The 21,147-nt window shown below is 49.3% G+C and overlaps 1 long non-coding RNA gene across 1 annotated transcript; it reads left to right on the plus strand.

Moving 5' to 3' along the window:
• The first annotated feature begins 11,577 nt into the window (after window positions 1-11,577).
• On the plus strand, window positions 11,578-20,825 carry LOC121059786. Its single transcript, XR_005814621.1, has 2 exons — window positions 11,578-12,717; window positions 19,181-20,825. It is a non-coding gene; the product is annotated as an uncharacterized LOC121059786 (long non-coding RNA).
• Window positions 20,826-21,147: the final 322 nt, after the last annotated feature.

The following is a 21,147-nucleotide window of genomic DNA, read 5'->3' on the forward strand; positions in this document are numbered from 1 at the left end:
CCCTGGGGGTGACGCCCGCCTCATGCAGCAGGTGCTCAGCGCAGCACATCCCGGTCCATGGGCTGCCAAGCAGGGGCACAGTCAAGAGGGGGACGAGCAAGGACGTGGAGCCAAGAAGCTTGCTGGGGTTGTGAGACAGCCGGAGCGACGCCGAGCAAGGCCTGAGCTGTGCAGACCTAATGGAAAATCCAGGGCACTCTATGGGAGTCTTTCCATGAGCGTCGATGCATTTGGGGCCAGGCCTTTGATTCTGGAGCTAGCCTCAAACTTTTCCAGCTTTTTCAGGTGTTTGCAGATGGTATTTTGTTTCAGCTCCTCTTCCAGCCTGATTCACTTGGGTAGCAGTTGGCTGGAGACAGACACCTACGTCTGCGCTGTGCTGAGCTCAGACTTTCATCCGCTCCAGCAAGCCCGTGTGGCATGGCGTGGTCCATCACGTTCAGCATCCTAAGAGTAACACCATCCACCACGTCCCCTCTCGCCCCATCCACCTCGTGGTGTCCGGCACCGAACATTTTTTAGTGAAAAAAGGAATCACAGGCGTGTTGGGACACACACTTACGCACAGACTCGCCTCCTTTGGTTATTGAGGATGCGCATGAGTTGAGTGGTGCTGCTGAACAACAATGATTAAGGGCTCAGAGGAAAAGCTGAGTCACCCCAAGGGCATGCTGCTACTCCTTACCAGTGAGGGAGCTGTGTGGGGAATTTGCCTGGCACCAGTTCACAACACGTGAACTTACATCCTCATGTGACACGGTACGGCAAGTGGTGTGCTACAGACTGTGCTTTCTTCCTAAATCCCTGACCTAGACCAAAGGAAGTGGCAGGAGACCCCCAGAATCCCTCCCTGGTGTTATGCTGGGCTCTGTGCATCCCCAGATGAGTCTGTAAGATCCTGCTCTGAATCCCAGACGCAATCTGAAAATCCCACAGTTCCTTTATTTACCCATCTCAGGGCCTTGGTTTAAGGTTCTCTCAGTTGTTTGTGTCAAAACACTTTCGGAGACCTACTGCCCAGGTTCTCAGGTTGAGATGGACGCCAGGGCTCGAGCCCTGAGTGCTGTGAATTACCCGGCCATCGCTCCTCGTGGTGGAGCTGAGGTTCCATCCTGGCGATCCGAATTGCAACTGCAGTTCCCATAACGTGCATGCTCCTGCTCCATCCCAGCACTGCTGAGCAGCAGAGGAAGGTGGAGGAGAGGGGGCAGGGAGGCAGAATTTATGTAATTACCTGCAGGAACCTTTCTGCCTCTGCGTTGAATGGAGAAACCAGCATACAGCCAAGGTTTCTGCAAGCTGGGCAAACATCCCGACCAGAGAAGGCTTTCTTGAAACTCCACTCTTCCAGGCGGTGCCTTTCTTGGCTGTTGCTTTGGCAGCACCCGGCCAGAATGTCTGGAGGCTGTTACAGGGCAGGACTGCTGCCTCCTCTGTTTTCTTATGAAATACACCCACAAAGCAACCTGCAGAGGCTCCAGTCTGCCAAATCAAAGGGATCGCAGTTGTCCCAGGGCTACACACTCAGCAGCATTCCAAGCAAAGCTGCATTTCTAAAACCTGGGCTGCAGAAATTAAAGGCACAGGCAGCCTTTCCTCCCCTGCCCCGTCCCCACTGTGACCCGTTCCATCCTCCCTTTGCTCTCCCTTTCCCCAAAGTTGACAGAAACTGAGCGAATTAACAACTTTTCCAGCCTGCACCAAAATCCTGGACCCTGCAGCCACGGTTGGTATCGATTGTCCAGCACCGAGTCCCTTATGATTGTGCTCTCCCACACGATGAGATTAATCCTGTCTCTTCTCCCTTTCCAGACTTAGTAATGTGGAGATTATTATTATTATATTTTTAGGTATCTCTTTCTTTCCCTTGAATTTTTCCAGTATTGTCTGCACTGGCAAGGGGACCTGGGTGAGCTTGTGTCCCCTCTTGTCAGCAGAGATTTCCAGCGGGACCTTCCTCAGGGTGCACGCCTGCTGTGGAGCACCTGCACACATCTCAGCTGCAGTGCTGGGACGTCGTAGCACCGCTGTGTCTGCACAGATGCTCAGCTGAGCCCCGCTAGCCAGCGGTGCAGGACCAGTGGGTTCACATCCCTTTTGTAAACCAGGTGGAGACCTCTCCCTGAGCCAAGGTATTGGGAGAGAGAAGGGGAAATACCCTCACAAGGCATCCTGTTTTGTACTGCTGGCTGGGCTCATTGCCACTCGATTTTATTCATGCAGGTGACCGAGTCTCTGTCGACTCTTTGTAGCATCCACAGATGGAAAAAGGCACCTTCAGAGGGTGGGTCAGCCCGCTTTATACCCTCCCCACCAGGTGCTAGAGGAAGCGATGGCACCACTTCTCTCTAGGCATCTCAGGTGGGACAGATCTTGACCTCCTCCAGTCCTCCTGGGGGGCTCCCAGGGCTGCTTTCTGTGCCAGCGTTTCTGTACCCTCTTGGTGAGTCTGGGCCACGTCAGTCCACTGCATTTTGCACAGGCTGGACATGATTCTTCGCTTTCTTGCACCTCTGCAACAATAGCACTTTTCAGCCTCTTTGCCCAAGGCTAAGTGGCAGTTTTTGGCATGAGGACACACAAAATCTTTCCTCGTATATTGTGTTTTCTTAATCCTCTTTATTGTTTGTGTTGTCTTTTTGGATTCACTTATACAGTCTCTTAAATTGCAGTGCCCAGAAGCGGATGCGATGAGATTTAAGTAAGTGTTTCCCATTTTGAGAATTCAGACATTCTCTTGAAATCAGTGTTTGCTGGGAAAAATACCGGTATTGAGGTAAACACGTCATCTGGAGAAGCTTTACCAGTAAAAAATGTTGTCTAGCTTTTTCCAATTTGCTGTTACTTTAATGTCTGAGCATTTTTTTTTTCTGCAAGATTAGTGGGGTCATAAGCAAGTCTCTCCAGAGGGTTTTTTCTTTCTCTTGGCTTTCTTTTCTTCTTCTACTCAATGTAGTAGGTGCTTATGTGAGAGACAAGGAGACAATATAGGGAAGCATTGTAAAGAATGTGCCAAGCCTTGGCACCTAAAAGCTGCGAATTTCAGAAGAGGAGGAAGATGAGGGTGGAAGGAAAGGAAGATAAACTGGCAAAGAGTAAGGAGCCAAGTAGGAAAGGCTTCATCCCAGAGAGTGCATGGTGCAAGCCTGAACCCAGACAGGGCACAGCAAAGCTGGCAATTTCGTGGCAATTTCTCTCCTGGTCAAGAGCCTCAGCTTCAAACTCCAGGTGGCCAGAGAAGCTCTTCAAACTGCAGCCCCCGGAGCCCTAGGGAAGGATGATGCAGCACAGTCAGACTGTCCTTCCCTTCAAATTGCAAGGCCCTCCAGGCTGGAGGCAGGCTGAAATCTCCTACATCTTTCTCCATGCAATGAGGCAGGAGATATCAATATTGAGGGTGCCTCTGTTGTGGGTCTCAGTGTCATCAGCATGCAAACAAGGAGAAACCATATCTCCTCCTCAGCTGGTTAGAGCCAAAACACTGGCTGCTTAATTAACACATTTCAGGTTTCTGGGATGAGGAAGGTTGGGCAGGAGGGAGGCAGAGACCCTCATTGCACAGTGCTCAGAGAGATCCACTGTGGGCACCCAGCAAGAGGCTTTTCAGACTGTAGAGCCAGTAAATGAGCACTGTGCTTTTCAAAGTCTTCAGCTCCCATTGCACTGAATTCTTATGAGAATCTGCTTCCCAATTCGGGTGCTCTTGAGCACTTTTTTCGCTCATAAGCTCAGACCAGAGGGGGTCTAAGCCCTGGGCTTTCTCACCCAAAGGTCCTGGAGGTTTTCTGTGGAACCACGCTTGTAACAGTGTGTTCTGCTGTTCCCCGTTTAATCAGGGGACTATGAGAAAAAAAAAAAGACAAAGTGGGAGATTCTCCCATATTCTCCCATGCAATCTTCAAGACCTCCCTCCCAGTTGCCTGTGATGGCTTTTGCAGAATGACTCTGGAGCACATGATCCATGATCTCCTCCAGGGAGAAAGATCAGCAGATCCCACCAAGCTGAAAAACCCCCGAGCCGGCCATGGCTGGAGTTTAAAAGCAAAGGGTGATAAAGCAGTAGGAAACTCAGCACCAGAGCACAAGGCATTAGCCAGGATGGCAATGGCATGGTACACCTGCCCAGTCCTTGCCCCAGAAGGATGACAGCTGGTTTTCCAGGAAGCCCAGTGGCTTCTTAAGCTCTCACACTGGTCTTGTTTGCAGTGGGACTTGCAGAGTCTTCAACTATTTGATGGTTAACAAGAAAGTTTAAAAAAAAAGTCCAAAAGAGGAACCTTTCTGCGCCTTAGAGCAGCCACAAGGGTGAATATCCCAGGAGAGCTGGACTGTAATTCCTGCTAGCTTAGCATCAAAGGATGCTCCGAAATTTTACCTTCCTGGTGACGTCTCTTCTTCCCAATGAAAGATGACCCAGGTGACCTTTGATTGAAAGTCTTGATAGTCCAGAAGGCAGGGAGCAAGATAATTAGAGCCGTAACGTCTGATCACAGGAGAGAGGTGAAGCCAAGGTAGGGGCAGAACAATGCTCCTTTTCTATAGCGGGTGTGACCGCTGCGATGGTCACAGAGGGGCTGGGGAGGGGGCAGGAGTGCAGGCTTTACAAGGGGGGTTAAGTAGCTTATTTTTGAATAAAGGGTGCAGGAAGCTGGTTGTTATCTTCCTAGTGCCATTCAGACTGCAGGTGTGACTTAATCTCCCGGCTGGGGCAGATGGGTGCGTTGGGGAGCAGCCGTGGTCCTGAGGTGTGCAGGAGACCCCCACAGGTGAACAACATCGCCTTTCCATCCAAACTGGCGGATTTTGATTTCCACATCTTGCATAAGGGGATGCTAACACAGATGGAGCCTCTGCGTTTGTCCCAGGCTCACTGCACCACCCTGACACAGATGGGAATTTCAACCCAAATTTCTCGTGCTACTGTCTCAGTATCAGGCATTCAGAAACCTATAAATCCTTTCTCTCTTTCCATAGTGACAAAATCTTTTACAAATCCACTTTTTGGGGTTCTTTTTGTCTTCTCAGCATGCATAAGTCTCATCTCCAAGCTTTGGAGATGCCAGGAACAGAAATTTTCTCAGCAAGTGTCTCCAGGAGCTGGGGTTTTCAGAGACAGCATGAGATTCGTGGTGCGATTTCAAGAAGTCACAAAAATCTGCCCTGTGCGTCGCTGTCCTAGCATCGATTTCTCACAGATATCCTTGTGCCCAAGAGTTTTACCTAAAAGTTCATTTCTCCCAGTATTCCTGCTTACAGCTCCCACTTCACAGTTGTCCCAGATCCATTTGATGCAAAGCTTTCATGGGCAGTGTCTCTGAGCAGCAAAGCATGCTGTGTTTCCAATGCTAGATCAAGGCTATTATTAGCCATCACCTGGAACCTCACTGTCTCATTCATTCACTTCCAATCTCTTTAGATCCTTGTCTTGTTTCCCTCCCCCAGACAAGGAGCGTTAAGTAAAAAATGATGAAAAGCCCCAGCCACACAACCGAAAGCCCCTGCTTCCTCTTTGCTGCTGCTTACCCGCCCCCGCCCCATTTTTGCTGGAGCCCCAGGAAGCATCCACACAAGTGTAAAATTATTTCCATCCTCTGCTCATGCTAAAACGCTATGGCTGCTAGTGCACAAGTCCCTACACAGCTCTCGAACAAATTGGACCAATTTGGAGTGATTAGTGAAGAATTCACATATGGTGCCCAGCCAGCACCGCGGACCAATTGCCTCCTGCAGCCCATTAAGAGCCATTTACTGTGATGGGCCCATTTGTCTTTGTTGTTAGTTCTGGCACAGCCGGTGACAGATCTTTGGCTGCCCAACGGGCCAACCTCTCCCTGACATCAGCTGAGGGGTAAGAGGGCAAGGCTGAGACACACATCGAGGCTGACACCAGCTGATGGATGTCCCACGGAGCCATGCCAGGCAGGGCTGGGGGGCCTGACCAAGGAAGGGGAAGAGGAGGAATTGCCGTTTGAGGGGGAATTGTCAAGGAAGAGGAGGAATTGCCGTTTGAGGGGGAATTGTCAAGGAAGAGGAGGAATTGCTATTTGAGGAGGAATTGCCATTTGAAGGGGAATTGCCAAGGAAGATGAGAAATTGCCATTTGAAGAGGAATTGCCAAGGAAGAGGAGGAATTGCCACTTGGGGTTGCAGTTGGGTGCCAGTGGCAGCATGCAGCCATGCAGTGGATGAGACCTGGGGTTACAGGGACAGACTGCCCCACTTCCCCGGTGCTGTATGTGCCCTAATGCATATGGGCTTCAAGCAGGAGGCTTGGATAGGAAGACAATATGGAAGCCTGTGGGCCTTGAGGGTTGATGGATGCTCTGCTGGGTAAAAATCAAAGCAAGCAAGCTTGTCACAGGCACGCTCCTCCACGTTCCCTGCAGCTCCAGCAAAACGTGGAAGGGAAAAAAAAAAAAAAAAAAAAAGTAAAGAGCATGGTAAGGAGTGCCCTTGAAACATATTTCACTGTCACTGGAGTCAAACAGTGGAACCAGGTGACTGTGGGTACACTCCTAGTCACGAAAAGATGCTTTCTGCTGCCTTAATTATTCTGGCAAAGGGAGGTGAATAGGCCAGGTTGGTTAAGGTGTGTTTACGCTGGTGTAATGATAACCATGCTAGTGATTAAATGCACATGACTATACAGGTGAAAAATTCATACCCTGTAACTGACACAGGTGGCACAGCTCAAAACTGTCAACAGGGCTGAGAGACGAATCCAGTTCCAGGTTAGGTACAGGTGCATTTTAAAGGTTTGGGTTTAGAGACACAGAATATGTGATGCAGAGAAGGATGAACCAGTGTGGAGACACTGCCCATAATTAGAGCTTTGCACACGACTGATATTTTCACTCTTTGGCAGAGCAAGGACTTTTCTTTTGATTGATTTGGGTTGACCCAAAGTGAAATTTCAGAGCGACTAAAATAAAAAAAAAAAAATGGTGCCAAGTGAGACCTCTCTGTCAAAAATGAAGATTTTGAGGGGTACCTCATTTCTAATTTCAAAATCAATCCTTTAATCACACATGAGTTGGGATGGGAAAAAAAAGCTCTAGTATCATAAATTAAATATTTTGATTCTTTAAATTATTGTTCTGACCAAAGTGATCACCTAGAATTACCATAAAACCTTGTGATTGACTGGAATTTGCAATTATTTGTGAAGAAAAAAAAAAAAGAGGAAAAAACATTTTAGACGAACCTTTTTGCCTCCTACCAATGCCCAGGTCCCCTTTGAAATGGCACTTATGAAGTTTGACCTGGTTTTAACCTTTCTATAAAGGAAAAAAACAGACCAATACTATCCCCCTCCCCAGTAGTCAACTTTCTCTGGCAAAGCTGAGCGGTATTTTAACACTCCGGTCCCTTTGACAATGCCAGCCTATGAGTTGCTGTGTGCTGACAGCCTCTATTGTGTCCGTCCAGGGTAATTAAGAATTTGATCCAGAGCTTTTAAACTTCTTGGGCTGACAGATACTCTCTGAAGCAAGGCACTGTCACAGCTCTTTGGAGGGGAGACAGGGGTGCTAAAAGGTTTCTGTCCCGGGCCATAGGGCACCAGGACACCTGGGTCCATTCTGAGCCATTTTGGAGACTGCTATTTAGCCATCTCCTCGGCAATTGGGGCTATTTGAGGAATTGGGGTCAATTATAACCAGCCTTCACCTGTCTTGCTTGTAGGGAGAACTGGAGCCAGATGGCAACCCGTAGGACTGGCCTCCCCCTTTGTGTAGGGCTCAGCACCTCTCCTTCCCACTGGACAGATGAACTTGGAGCTTGCAGCGTTACAAACCACCACGCAGCATTGTTTTAAACACAGAAATAGAGGTGGAACAAGGGAAAAAGGAGACATTCATTCTGGTCCAAGTCCATCATCTGCTTAATATCTCGCACAGCAATAATCTCGGTGGATATAAGGAGGCTGACCCCCAGCATCCCCAAATCCCCTCTCAGTTGTTTCTGCCCAAATTACAAAACTGGTAAGTTTCAGCAATTCAGGCTGGAATTTCGTGACCACTTTGAGATTGAATCTGCCGTAAATCTAGACATGTCCAGCCTGCAGCTACTCAAAAAGGTTTTTCAAATACACAAGTGGATTTAAGGGCTTGTAGATGGGAATTAGGCTCTGAAATGCCATTTCTGCCTTCGCTAATCTCCCTAGCAGACTTCATCAACACATTTGTGTCTTGCCCACCGAATATCCATGATGTGATGTCATCCTTTTCCTTATTATTGTTCTGATTAATAATACTGTTTTGTATTGCATTGGAGAGCACGGTAAAACTGCGCTGAGCCTGCTAGCCTCCCCAGGACCTCCTGTCCACTTCTGTTTCCTGGTGGCACAGTGTCAGGCAATTCTTTCTTTTTAGGAGAGCCTGAAACAAACAAACAAACAAACAAAAACCCCTGTGAGTTGCAGCCAGACAAAAAGATCTTACAGAGACAGAGAAGCATCTGAATTTCTAAAGTCAAGGTTTGGGTAACGCTGCTGGAGAATTGCAAGAGCAGGGAGCAGAGGGACCAGCAGTTCTGGGGAGGGTGGAACATGTGGGGGACTCATAACACGTGTCTGCCTTTTGCTTCAAAGCTATGAAATCTTCAGAGGAGGCAAAACTACTGCTGACCCTCCAGTTGGTTAAAAAAAAGAAAAAAAAGAAAAAGGAAAAAAAAAAAGGAGGTATGCTCTAAATATTTGCTACCTTCTGCTGCACTGAGCTGCGTGCAGACAGCGTCTTTATATACATCACCTGAGTAACTGAATAACTTCTTGCCTCAGCCACTGTCTTACCCTTTAGTGTATTTGGCTCTTTCATACACAGGTTTTGGGTGGTACTTGTCAGGTATCACCACACCAGAGGCTCCAGGTTTTTGCCAGTTATTTCAGAAGAGCCCAGATTTCATCCGCGGGTCTGATTTTTCTCCTGTCCTCTTGTGTTCTCATGGCACCCTTTGCAAATGTACTTAACCAGGGCACTGATGTTTGGCACCTTGTGTCCTCTTTTTCCCTGCTGCCAGAAGTGACATAAGATGCAGTAGCCTTTCCCTTAGCGTGGACTCATCAGCCCTTGGATTCATAAGCCTCTGCTATGATTCAGCAGCAGATCACGCACTCGCTGTGCCCTTCCAGGGTGATGTGCACAACAAAGAAGCAAAGTAAGCGAAACCAGCCAAGCAAATAAAAACATGCTCCCGGCTGAGGATCTGACCTGCACTTCGATCATGGGTGTGCAGCCCAGCCTTCCCCGTGTCGCTCCAGCCCGGCATCTCCCAAGCAGCCACCCTCAGTTGCACAAGAAGATGAGGTGGAAGAGATGAAATTAGCGCCTTCTTCCTCAGGTAATGTCCCAGTTGCTGTGACATTGCCTCGACCCAGAGAGGCTGCCACTGGAACTACTTTTTGGTCAAAAAATGAGAGATGTTTTTCCACTGATGGCTTGAAAAATATTTTGGTTCTGAGGAAATCTCTTTATGTAAGGCAGCTTTTCCATGCCCTTGGTCGTGCTGGTTGCCCTTCTCTGGACTTTCTGTAACTCCACATCGTGGGATTTGTGGCCAGAGTGACACGTGGTACTCCAAACATGAGCACATCATGGTTTTATACAGCAGCAAAACAGCACCCTCTGTGTTGCCCTCGGTACCCTGCCTGGAGATCCCCAGTTCTGTCAGCTCTCTTGGTTGCCACCGGACATTGAAATAATGGTTTCAGAGAACTGCCAGTGATGCCTCCAGGATCTCTTGCCTGATCTGTATCTACCAGTTCTGACTTCAGCACTGTGTAGGCATGGTTTAGATTACTTTTTCCCACATGTATTGCTTTGTTACTCTAGTCTAGAGACCTCTAGAGACCTCTTAGAGGCCTTATTACTGGTACAGTGTCTGAGTACCCAGAAGAGCCCAATATCATCCTCAAAACATCTCAGAACAAAACACATTGTTAGGGAAAAATCAGTTTACCTTTTTATTCCATTCTGTTAGAAATTCTGAAGGTTTCTTGCCTTCATTCCCCTTAGGAAGACTATTTATTTATTCATTTTTAGTATCACTGTTTTCCATTAAATCAGAAAAAAATATATATATGGTTGTGCTGTACTCTTCTTGTAACATCAGGTCTTGACATGATTCAACAGAAACAGATTTGGGGGTGAAATTTTGTTTTGGAATGTTTCCATTTTTCTTGTAATGTCCACATTGATCTGGAATGGGGGATAGAGGCATAAAAGGAAAAAGCCTGTGCTCCTTGGGTTGCTTCCCAGCAAATGATTTAATTTATGAACACAAAGCCAGCTTTGCTCTCCCTGACAGTGTCCAGACCTCACTGGGAATCACAGGTGTAGTTAAAAAGTAATTGGATAAAACTACTCTATAGCCCCTGTGAGTCCCTTTGGCAAAGTGTTTTCCCTAAACATGAATGAACTGAGGTCTGAAAAGTGAAGGGAAGCCAGAGGGGAATACACATCTCTGCGTTCACTGGCAAAGGATGGAACCAGCAATTTAAGCTCTGATTCTCTCCATCTGTCAGGGGTGCAGCACGGAGATAAAATTAAGACAGCAATTTGGTCCGCTGTTGGAGGAAGGGTCACGCTGTTCGGGCAGGGTGGTGAAAGCCGTTTGTGCTGCTTTGTGCAAGACCAAGGCAAACGGAAGATTTCCCCATCCGTGCTGGGCTAGAGCAGAGGACACTGCGGGGTCAGAAGGTGGCTGCCAGCCAAGGGCAGCTCCTTCCAGAGAGGACCGTGGCACTTTTCTGTGGCAGAGAACGTACCAGGGAGGTCATTTATCACAGTCCGAGGGAGAGGGTCTTCTCTGAGATCCGGACCTCAAACCAGCAGGGCAGTCCCAGAGCCACTTTCCTGCCTGGGATCCCAGGAGGCTATGTTTCACTATTTTCATCTCTTGGAAATCCTCATGAAGCCACATCGGATTGCAGACAGTCTTTAGCACTTTCAAGGGCTATTTCTTCCTTAATTTCTTGGTGGATGTAGGCAGAGCAAACAAGCCTGATGTGACGAGAGAGCATGGTTTGCTGAAAGCTCCTGCACCAGACACATCCTTACAGGTCTGATGGGGTCCTTGTCCACCTACAGGGCCAGGGTTCAGCATCCCCAAGGCCAGGACCACATTGCTTGAACCAGGACTGAAGCACGTAGGTGTCCTTGCTAGTCACAACTCAGGCTGCTTGGATTAAGAATATCTTCAAACTTGGGAACATGGAGGGTTTGCATGGTGTACGTCAGGGCTGTGCCTTATAAATGCCAGGAACTGCTTCTATGAACATTGTGAGCAGGCCTTTGGAGTTTCTTGAGCGTGTTGTTTGAACAGTAATGGGAATTTGGTCAGAGAGAATCGAGGAAGTGGGAAGCTGAATTGCCTCTGAATCCTTTTCGCTCCTGTGAGTGAGTGGTTCCAACAAGCACGAAAGAACTCAACTGCAGAAACGTTCACCTTATCTAGAAAGCCTGCTGTCAGGGCACATACAGACCTTAATGACCCCAGGCAGCTTCAGCTGGGGTCTCCACCCTCTCCATCTGTCCACAGGCCCAGGAAATCTATTTAAGCTCAGGCCCTGGACTCTGAGCTAGTGCTGTAGATGTGTGTGTTACAAGTTCTGTCTCCTGTGCCAGAAATAATCCATTGCCTGAGTGGACCCCTTAAAGCTACCTTGTGGGTTTGTCTCTGTTTCCTGTTGCTCCTGGGTGGACCTGGGACCTGAGTGATTGCTTTGCCTTGCTCAGTACTGCTGATAACTCCTGCTGCCAGTACCCTGCTGTGCTCATCCTCAGCCCCTGGGATGCAATTGTTCCTTCCCAGCAGCCCCTTCATGATGGATGGTGGTCGAGGAAGACTGATGCTGCTGGAGCTAGCAGAGTTATAGTGCCATGCAGTCAAAGAACTTGGTGCTCTAGGTATGTGGCTCTGATGGGGATGAGCGGAAAGTTTTGAATTAAACTCCTGCTCCATGGATGAGATCTGCATTCTCTGGAGATTCTTCAGCTGCTGTTGTGCTGAGACAAAGAAGAAACAATTTCTGTGACTGAAGCAGTTATGAAAAAGATAAGGCTGGAAGGACCAACCAGATTGGGAGCTCCTTTTGTCATTCAGTTCTGACTGTGAATATTGTACAAGCTTAAATAGATAAGAAAGTCAAAAGGCAGGAAGAGGAAATATGCTCTGAACTTATGCTCCTCATATATATAAATCAAAGCACTTTGTGAAAACTGGCAGCAGTTTCACTGCATTACTTATGGAGGAAACTGAATCAAAACATGTTTAAGGCAATGTGTGGAAGATCGCAAGTGATCAAATTACTGCAGTTGTTCCTATTTTGCATTTTAATGAACTGAGCTACCATGGCCTGGCTGATGATCAGTAACTCATTAAGCTGCACTAAGAAGATCGTGTGTCAGCATCCATCCATACCCTTAAACCAGTGGTTTTTCAATTGGGACCCCTTAATGTCATCTGCAAGCTTCACAGGGGCTGGCGAGGACTAATAAGCTGCCCTGATGGACTGGCAGCTGGGATGGATGGGGGGTGCTGGTGCTTGAGAGCAGAGCTCTGGCAGAGCAGGGTGCTGCAGGAATCTGCTTACTTGGAGCTTTTCTGCAGGGAGCATGACCTGAACCTTGACTCCTTGGGTTTATCTGGGCACGATGATGCTGCTCAAGCCAGGCTTCTGGCAGGGAATGGAACCTGCACAACAGACAGCTGAGACAGGTGAGATAAAGCTCCTCTTGGGCTCACTTGGGTGGCAAAGTGGGTTTTGCTGGACAAGATTTGATTAAAAAGCAAGCAGAGCAGTGCTAGAACTGCTGGGGAAGTGCCAGCGGGCAGGCTGGGGCTGGGAACCACCAGCATCCTCGCTCAGCTCCATGGGGATGAGCAGCAGGCAGTTGTGTGATTGTAGAGGTTGTCTAAAAATCTGGCTGCGTGTGCTCAACTGGTTTGTAGGCTGTAAACCCAGTAGCTGAGTCCTCCCTCTTCTCTGGACCAGAGAGGGCTGGAGGTGGGAGGCTTCCTGGCTTTGCTGGGGAGGTGGTTCAGAGCCAGCCTCATGGTTTCGATGAATGAGCAGATGAAAGGTGAGGGTAGAGACCTGGACGGGTACCAGCAGGTGGGTCCAGCCCTGTTCACCTCTGGTCATTCCCAGGGCTGATGGAAACCATCTGGTACCCTTGAGACTGCCTGTGGTTGCCCCAGAGCTTCCACCCACCAGCGTTGTGCCTCCACGTGGTGGCAGGAGCTGTTCTGGTGCCCTTGCCAGCCAAGCCACCTTTGTAACAAGGGGATCAGGGACCTGTGCCCCTGAGTCTTTTTCCTGGCTCTAGCAATAGCGACTGCTGTTGTTCCCTCAGCTGGACCTGTCTTTGAACTTGGGCAAGTGTTGCTGGAGCAGCGGCTCTCACCATTTGCCTCCCAGCTTTTCTTGGCAAACAGTGCCAGAAACGCTTTTACTAAGCGAAAGCTAAGACTGATGTCATCCGAAGGCTCCGTGAGCCAGGGAACTGAGCAAAGGCCTACAGTGCCTATATCTTAATCCAGCTGTGGTCGTTCCAGCTTTCAAGCCCTTATTACCTGCCTAATTCTGTGCTAGGATATTGCTCAGACATCTGAGGAGATGCAAGCTGGCAATTTCAACGCGCTCCTAAACATCTCCAGCAAAACACCCGCCAGTGCCAAGCCCTTGGCTCCTTAACCTGTTTCTACTAAGTAAGGAGATTTCCAGGGCGAGTCTGACTTGGCCCTGCAGGAGGCATCTTTTTTTCCTGCCAAGGCTCAGGCTGGAGCGAGCTGCTCCCGAGCTGTCACTCAGGGAGCAGGAATGCAGGCGAGGCTGCCCTGTGGTTAGGAGGACTCCACCCCAGAGACAGAGGTAGGCGCCCAGGTACCAACACTGGAGACTTGGGGCGCATCCAGGGTTGTTGATGACAGGCACTGATCTGTTTCTTAACTCCTTGCTTGCCTGCCTTTGGTTTGCTCCTTTCCTGCTGCACTGATATCCAGGTGGTGCTCGTGTCTCGCTTTTTCCCCGTGCTGGGGCGATGGTTGGTGTGGGAGCAGCTGTTGGATGGGGGATCTATAACGGGAAGCCAGGGATAAGTAGGGACCCAGTCCTCTTTCCTCTGTTTCCTGGGTCTAAAGGACACTTCCCAGCTGGAGGTTTATGTTGCAGGGAGGATATTCCTGTGCTGTTTTATGCTGCAAGTCTGTAGGGTGATAATCAGTGAATATTTTCGTTTTTCTTTAATGCTGGGGTTGTGTATTGATTTTTCTGTCAAGGTCTCCTTGGAAGGCTAGGAGTCAAAACAGATTATTAACCTAGAAGTACTGTATTTTATTAGCATTAATTGCCCATAAAGTGGGCAATCCCAATGTGTACCTTCTTCCTCGATGAGAGTCCTGGCCTAGGAGTTTTGGAAAGTCTGACCATGTAAATATTTCCCTAGCTCAGTAACCTAAGTTTCAGCTACACCTTCCTTGTGATGGCAACACCCCCCTGGCCCCTAGGTACCCACACAGCCCCAGACAAAAGCTTGTTGGTGGGCAAGGCTGGGGCTGGCACCAGCAGCCCAGCTGCCAGCACGCAGCCCTGGATGCTGAGAGTGAATTTCTGCAATGCCAGGGTTTGTTTTGGGAAAGCGTTGTGGCCTCGTGCTCCTGTCTCGGAGCCTCGGCTCTCCATCTATAAAGCAGGAATGACTTTTGTCTGCCCTACTTAGATGCTAAGCTCTACCCAGTGTCATACCAGTACAAGCCCTCAACTGGGTCCTAGGAATTCTACTGGCATCAATGTCCCATCAGTTGTGTTTTATCAGTTATGTAGCTTCTATATGCTTAATAATGTGGAAGGATAAACTTTGCATTCCTCTCTGCTCCATGGAACAGGGCAGGTTTCCTGCTTGGTTCTTCCCTCCTGCAGATCCTGAGTGTTAGGAGGGCTCAGTTCAAAACTTTGGCTTGTCTTCCTGGTTGTTCTCTTTATGTATTTGCTTAAGGTTGCTGCAATATCTAAATTTTTGTAGTGTGGCTAAAGGGTTATGGTGTGTCCCTAAAGCTGCCTGATACACCGGTGTGCTCCGAGGTGATGTCTTGTCTAGACCGTGGCTGTGTCAGCCCTTCCCGAGCACATTAAATCCACTTAAAAACGCATCACTGCTTGTTTGAGGGAAGGGTACAGATCCTCCTTGTTGCGCCCTTCTCACCTGTTCTGAGTTTACAGGCTTGTTCACCATTGCCTGGTGATGCTCCCTCCCATGCTGAGAGGGTAACGCACCAGTTTGCCTCAATCCAGGCTGTGAAGTTGCTTCTGCTGCTGTTTGTGGAGCATTTTCCAGCCTGCAGCAGCGAAGTGATGCAGAAAGGGCAATTGGCGTTGTTCAGGGACTTGAAGCCATGGGTCTGAGGCTTGTTGCTGTCAGGTGCTGCAGTGTCTTTGCCTGGTGTTGTATCCCAAAGTGCCCTTGGTGAGGTTTTCTCTGGTCCTCATGGCAAATCATCAGCCAAAGTAAGGGATTCCTGTATCCTACTCACAAAAGTCATCTCGATGCACTGATGTCCCCTGCTTTGTGCCTGCAAATATTGTGGTCTGTAGAGATTCCCTGGGTGAGGGGCCCCTTGCTGCAGGTACACAGCACGTGCTCCCAGCCCTATGCCCACTGTGCTGACCTCCATTGCCCAAAGGCCAAGATCTACAGGTCAAGAAAGTCCTCAGGAGAAAAAGGGGGATTTGTAATGTTCAGTGGCTTCAGAGCTGTCGGGCTTATCCATGTGTCCACTGCCAGAGGACAGGCAGGAACAGTTTCCTTGGGGCTGGCATGGGTGCTGGAGTCTCGGTTCAGATGTGGTAGCAGTTCTCCTGCTCTTTTGGTCAACCCCTGCCTCTCCAATGGTGCCCTGAGGGTGTTTCCCATGTGCTAAATTGCCTTGCTCAGAACCCAATGGAAAATCTCACAGAGCAGAGATTCCCCCCAACACACCCCTTTTATTTTCTTTTTAAACGCAGCTTTATTGAGCTTGTGGATGAGACTTTCTCCATCCCTAGTGTGCTCAGCAAGTGTTATCAACCTGTTTATCTGCAAGGATGTGTATTGCAATGAAAAAAAACATCAAACCCATCACCAACACAGCAGGCCATTACAAACCCCCCTGGGGGATGTTCCAGTCCATGGGGAGGTTATTAGAGGGACCTTTACCTCCTTTCATCCTGGCTTCCACTGCTAGCACTGCCATGACCTGGGAGCCCCTGCTTATTTTAAGGAAGAGCAAGAGATATTGGACTGGGAGTGGTTGGGAAGGGTTAGTGGGAGTGAACCAGTGACCTCTGTTGTCCGTCTGCAGACACGTAATTCCCCTAGGAAAGAGGCGACCGGCGATGCTGGCTCCATCCTGATGGGTGCTTTGAGCTGCCCTGCTCCTGACGGTGGGGTGACCCTGGCTCTGGGCCGGTTTCGGTGGGGATGTTGTAATTCCTCGTGGCACGACCTGCTCCGTGGGCTCGGGTGATGTCACGGCGGACACGGCAATGTCGTCTCACGCCACAACACGCTCCTGCTGACGCAGCTCGGTGCCACGTGGGCACCGCGCTCCTTGGGCACAGCGGGGCTGGGTGCTCTGCCCGCTGCTGGAAGCATGATGTCAGCCAGGGGCCCTGCCAAGGCTACCAGGGCAGCAGAGCCTGCCTTTGCTCCAGCAGCACCTTTTGAGCTCTGCTCGGTGCTGACACACCGGTTTGAGAGCTGCCTGGCGGTTTGTGCCTCTGCAGGTTGGGTTTCTGCTCTGTCCTCGCCACCTGGAGCCTCCAAGTGCTTAGTCCAGTGTTTGGCTGGAGGACGGGGCAAGGGCAGCTGAGTTTGCTCAGCTCTCTGCCTTGCTTGTGGTTCTGCAGGCAGGAGTCGTGCTCGGGCTGGGTGACTCCTCGCCTGCCGCCTTCTGGCATTGCTCACCCAGCGGTGGTCCCATCGTGGAAAGTGTTTTGTGGCTGAACCTTTTGGGAGCAGTGGTTGCAGAGCACCCATCGGTGCTGAGCTGCTGTCTCTGCCTCTGTATGCAATGCCAGCCACCCTATCACTGCTCCTGGCTTGCAAGTCTGGGGCTTGTCTCGGGGGATCCCTGTTCTCTTTATTAAATATCATGCTGAATCAAGCCGTACTGGCGGTGCACAGCTCTTCAGGGGTCATCGGCTCGCATCAAAGCGTTCCCCAGAGAGCCCTGCGTGTCTCTGGTGATAGGACTTGGCGACTCCTCATGACAAAGAGCCTCTCCTCAGTTCCCAGCCAGGCTTTCTGCTATGTCCCTTGGCTTGGTACAGCATCCTTGTCAGGAGCTGTTGGAGGGGGGGCTCCTCTCCCTGCTAACTGGTGCCTATGACTCCCACTGCATGGCATGAGGTGTCCTTGAACTGCTCGGGCAGTCACAAGGAGCCCTTTCTCCTCTCTGCACTCTTTCGCTTTGTTTCTTTTCTTTATCTGGAGAACAAGTGGGCTATTCATCCCAGGGGAGGTCATGTTGGACCACCCACAAACCCAGCATCTGCAGGCATGACCGTGTCTCATCAGCCTGCTTGCCCTGGTGGTGAGGGCACTGTGATGGCACCTTGGGCATCCTCTCATCTGACTGCCAGCTGCAGCTTTGGAAGACCTCTGGGTTGTCAGGAGCACTAAGTAGGGCATCAGTGCTTCTTTTCCAGTAAGCTTTATCGGATTTTATTCATGGTGGTGCACTGAAGAGGGTTCAGCTGGTTCTTTATTTATGCTGCCTTGCCTTGTGCTGGCATCCCATGAACCAAGACCTTCTGCAGGAATCTCAAGCCCCCCAGGGCTGGAAGCCCTTGTCTGCCTTGGCATGGTCCTGTGCCACACAGCATGCCTAGCTGCTCAGCCAGCCCTGGTCCTCTGGTGCTGTCAGGGCCCTGGTGACTGCATTCACTCGTGGCCCTTCGTTTTTGCGTATTTTTGGGGAAAGGGGTGTTTGACCTTGAATACGAGGAATTTATGCCTCCATGTGTGGGCTGTGTGGATGTACCAGCCTGCTTGGAGCTAGCTTGGGGCTCATTGTGTGGTGTAGACTTGTCTTGCATCTAATTAGAGGCTCGTTTCTTCCCTTCTTGCCTGTCACTCATCCCTCTCTTCCCCTTCTGCCTTCAGAAATGGCAATCTACGCAGGCAGTGTAGCAAGAACTGGCTCTGGTGCACGTTTTCTTGGTCATTTTGGGTCCTGTGGGGATGATTTTACCTGTAGGCTAAATCAGGCCAGGGTTTACAGAGGACCAAGCGAAGCTTTCCAACACCCAGCTCAAGAGGTGGGCTCGGTGTTAGAGCTCGCACCAAAGAGCCAAACGAGGATATTCCTCTTAGGAGTTTGAGAAACTCAAATGCAGATGGACTTGCATCAGGGAGCTCGTTGCAGTGTCTCTGTTGTCCTGGTGTTCCCCGGGAGCTGAACATGGGGTCTCTTTTTTCCTGCTGTCATCGCAGGGTGACCCTTTGTATGTGAAGAGGGGCCACAGGGAATGCAATTGGGGTGCAAAATGGGTCCTCAGTGGCATGTAGCATTGCAATGTCATTGGGGTATTTTGCAGAGAAACCTGTGTTCTGCAGGTATTAAGGTCTGGCTCTGACTGCCTTTGACACAAGAACGTGTGCTTTGTAAACTAGGAAAGCTTTTTCCTTGGGTGGTGTCATGACCTGACATTATTTAAAACTGATTTTGTATCTATGATGATTATTACTTGTATAATATTACAGGCAATTATCTACCAATAATTATTATGTTGAATAATTCCAGAAAGAGTTTATTTAACATAAACATTTAGAAAGCTAAGTACTATGGATAAGATACAGCCCAAGGGCTCAGGACTGCTGGGTTTTATTTCCAGATTTGCCACTGATTTTCTGTATGGCTGAGGCACTTAACAGATGTGGCTTCTGCACATAGCTTGATGTTAGGGGGAAGGAGTCTTGCTCTCTACCATCAAATAAGCCAAAATTATACTGGCAGTATTGTAACAAGCAATAATGCTTGGACAAGGCTCCACTGCTCTAATAATGCATGTGAAAATTCCCTGAAAGGGATCAGTTCTCTGGTGTTTCTTTATAATAATCTAACATAGTAAAACACAACCAAAATTCACTTATTGCTTCAAAATCAACCTGGTGGCACCTCTTCTTTTTCCTATTCCCAGTTGAACAGAATGCTTCAAGTGTGCAAAGCTTCATGCTGAAAGCCTGGGGAAGAATTTGCACAGGGACCTATTTGTGCATATGAAGCTGGGCAGAGAGCTTGTCTGACAGAAAAAAAAAAAAAAAGAAAAAAACACATCAAGGATAGAACAGTCACCAGAAAATTGATAGACATGCCTGGAAATGCCTTTAACCCTTATTTACTGTAGGGCTTGTGGTTTGAAAAGCCTGGAGTCTCGTTTTGACTGTTTGGTCCCCACTGAAATTACAGAGGTGGGGAGAAACCACCCAGCGATCTGCACGGGCTCTGCCAAACAAGCCCAGAGGAAAGGGGTTCGTTCCTGGGCTTGCTGCGCAAATTAAAAGCAGGCTTGGAGCTACCGTTTGTGCTCATTCCTGTGACGACTGCGGTGGGAAAAGGGAAGGAATGCACCACTGGTGTCCCCAAAGCCCGTGCTTCCATGGTGCTGCCTTGCTGTAACTCCCATGGGTGTGGAGTCCTAGTTATTTTATCATGGGGCCCGACTGCAATTTTTATGACACCGGAGTAAGGAGGAGCAGCTCACTGGAGATGATGGCACTGCAGCCAGGCTTGCAGTTGTAAGCTCTTGACTCCAGGCATCTCAAGGTGCCACCACCATGCCAAGCCTCTCCTTGGGCTGTGCTGAGCAGGTGGAGGAGCCCCACGTGTCTGTATTCGTGCAGAAAAGGACACTGAGGAATAAGAAGCGTCTTGCACAAGATTGCACAATGTGGAGGAGCTGGCAATAACATGCAGGTCGCTGGCTTCCCGGCTGTCCTTGAGGCAGGTTGCTCATGTGTTGTGGAGGGAGTCTGGTCTTGCTTGACACCAAAATCCACAGGAGGAGGAGAAAAAGTAGGTGATCTGTCAGTGAGAAGCTCCGCGGGGACAATCATTGTCTTGGAAGCTGCCTGGATTTGAAGGAAGACCTTGTGGCTGAATATATTCCTGTTTCCAAGGATGTGAGATCGTCAGCAGGGCTGGTAGTGGGGACCAAATGTCAGCCTGCTCTGACCCTGAGCAAAATGCTCTGGGCCTTGCTGCTGTGGTGCTTTGGAGCAGCAAAACAGAGCATAAACGACTAATTCCGAATCCCAAGGACTAACTAGGGTAGGGTGTGGGTGTGTGTAGCCTGTTCCTAACTGGTGAACAGGAGAGATCCAGGACAAGTGATGGTTATCTCCATGCAAGTTGTCTCCATGTATGATGCTGCTTTGGGGTCCTTCTTGTACCCAGCCCATGTGAAATCCAAACCGTTTCTTTCGTAAGCATCTGGGAACCTTTCTGGTGCCACAGCTGTCTAGAAACTGCTGCGAAGTAGCTGTTTCCTCTCCTTCTGAGACAGAGGAGAGGAAGGAGGCTTGGAGCAATGCAGCTCCCTCATGGTGGCCTCCCAGGGTGGGGCAGGTTTTAACAACGTGCCAGAATATGTGGCTGTCCTTGGACATGTTTAATTTCCCATCTTCTCGGCACTGGGAGCACTTGAATTGCCCTTTAGCAGTTGGGCGCAGAAGGGGAAAGATCATTAACATACAAAGGGCTCCTCTTTCAACACCAGCATTGCGAACTTTCATGATTTTAGCTCTTTCATCACATTTGTACTGTTGTACTTGTTTTCTTTTTTTTAAAAAAGGTCCTAGTTCTTGGAATTGGGTGAACACATCAAAATCTCAGCTTTTGTTAAAGGCTCCTACTCCTGACAGCTGCAGAGGAAAATCACCACTTCTGAAGGCACCAGAAGTGGTGTTCCGGCACAAGCACTGCGTGCTCTTAGCTCATTTTTGAATCTCTCAATATTCGAACAAATCATCGTGAGGGGGAAGAAGATCAAAGTTTCCACTTTTGCCTGCATAGGACCGGCAGACTTGAATGGTGCCTGGGCTGCTTTGCTTGTTGCAAAAGAGGATTATCACTTCAGCAACATGAGTGGAAATGAAAAACATTACC

The sequence above is a fragment of the Cygnus olor genome, chromosome 25 (genome assembly GCF_009769625.2).
Source record: "Cygnus olor isolate bCygOlo1 chromosome 25, bCygOlo1.pri.v2, whole genome shotgun sequence".
Classification (NCBI taxonomy): domain Eukaryota; kingdom Metazoa; phylum Chordata; class Aves; order Anseriformes; family Anatidae; genus Cygnus; species Cygnus olor.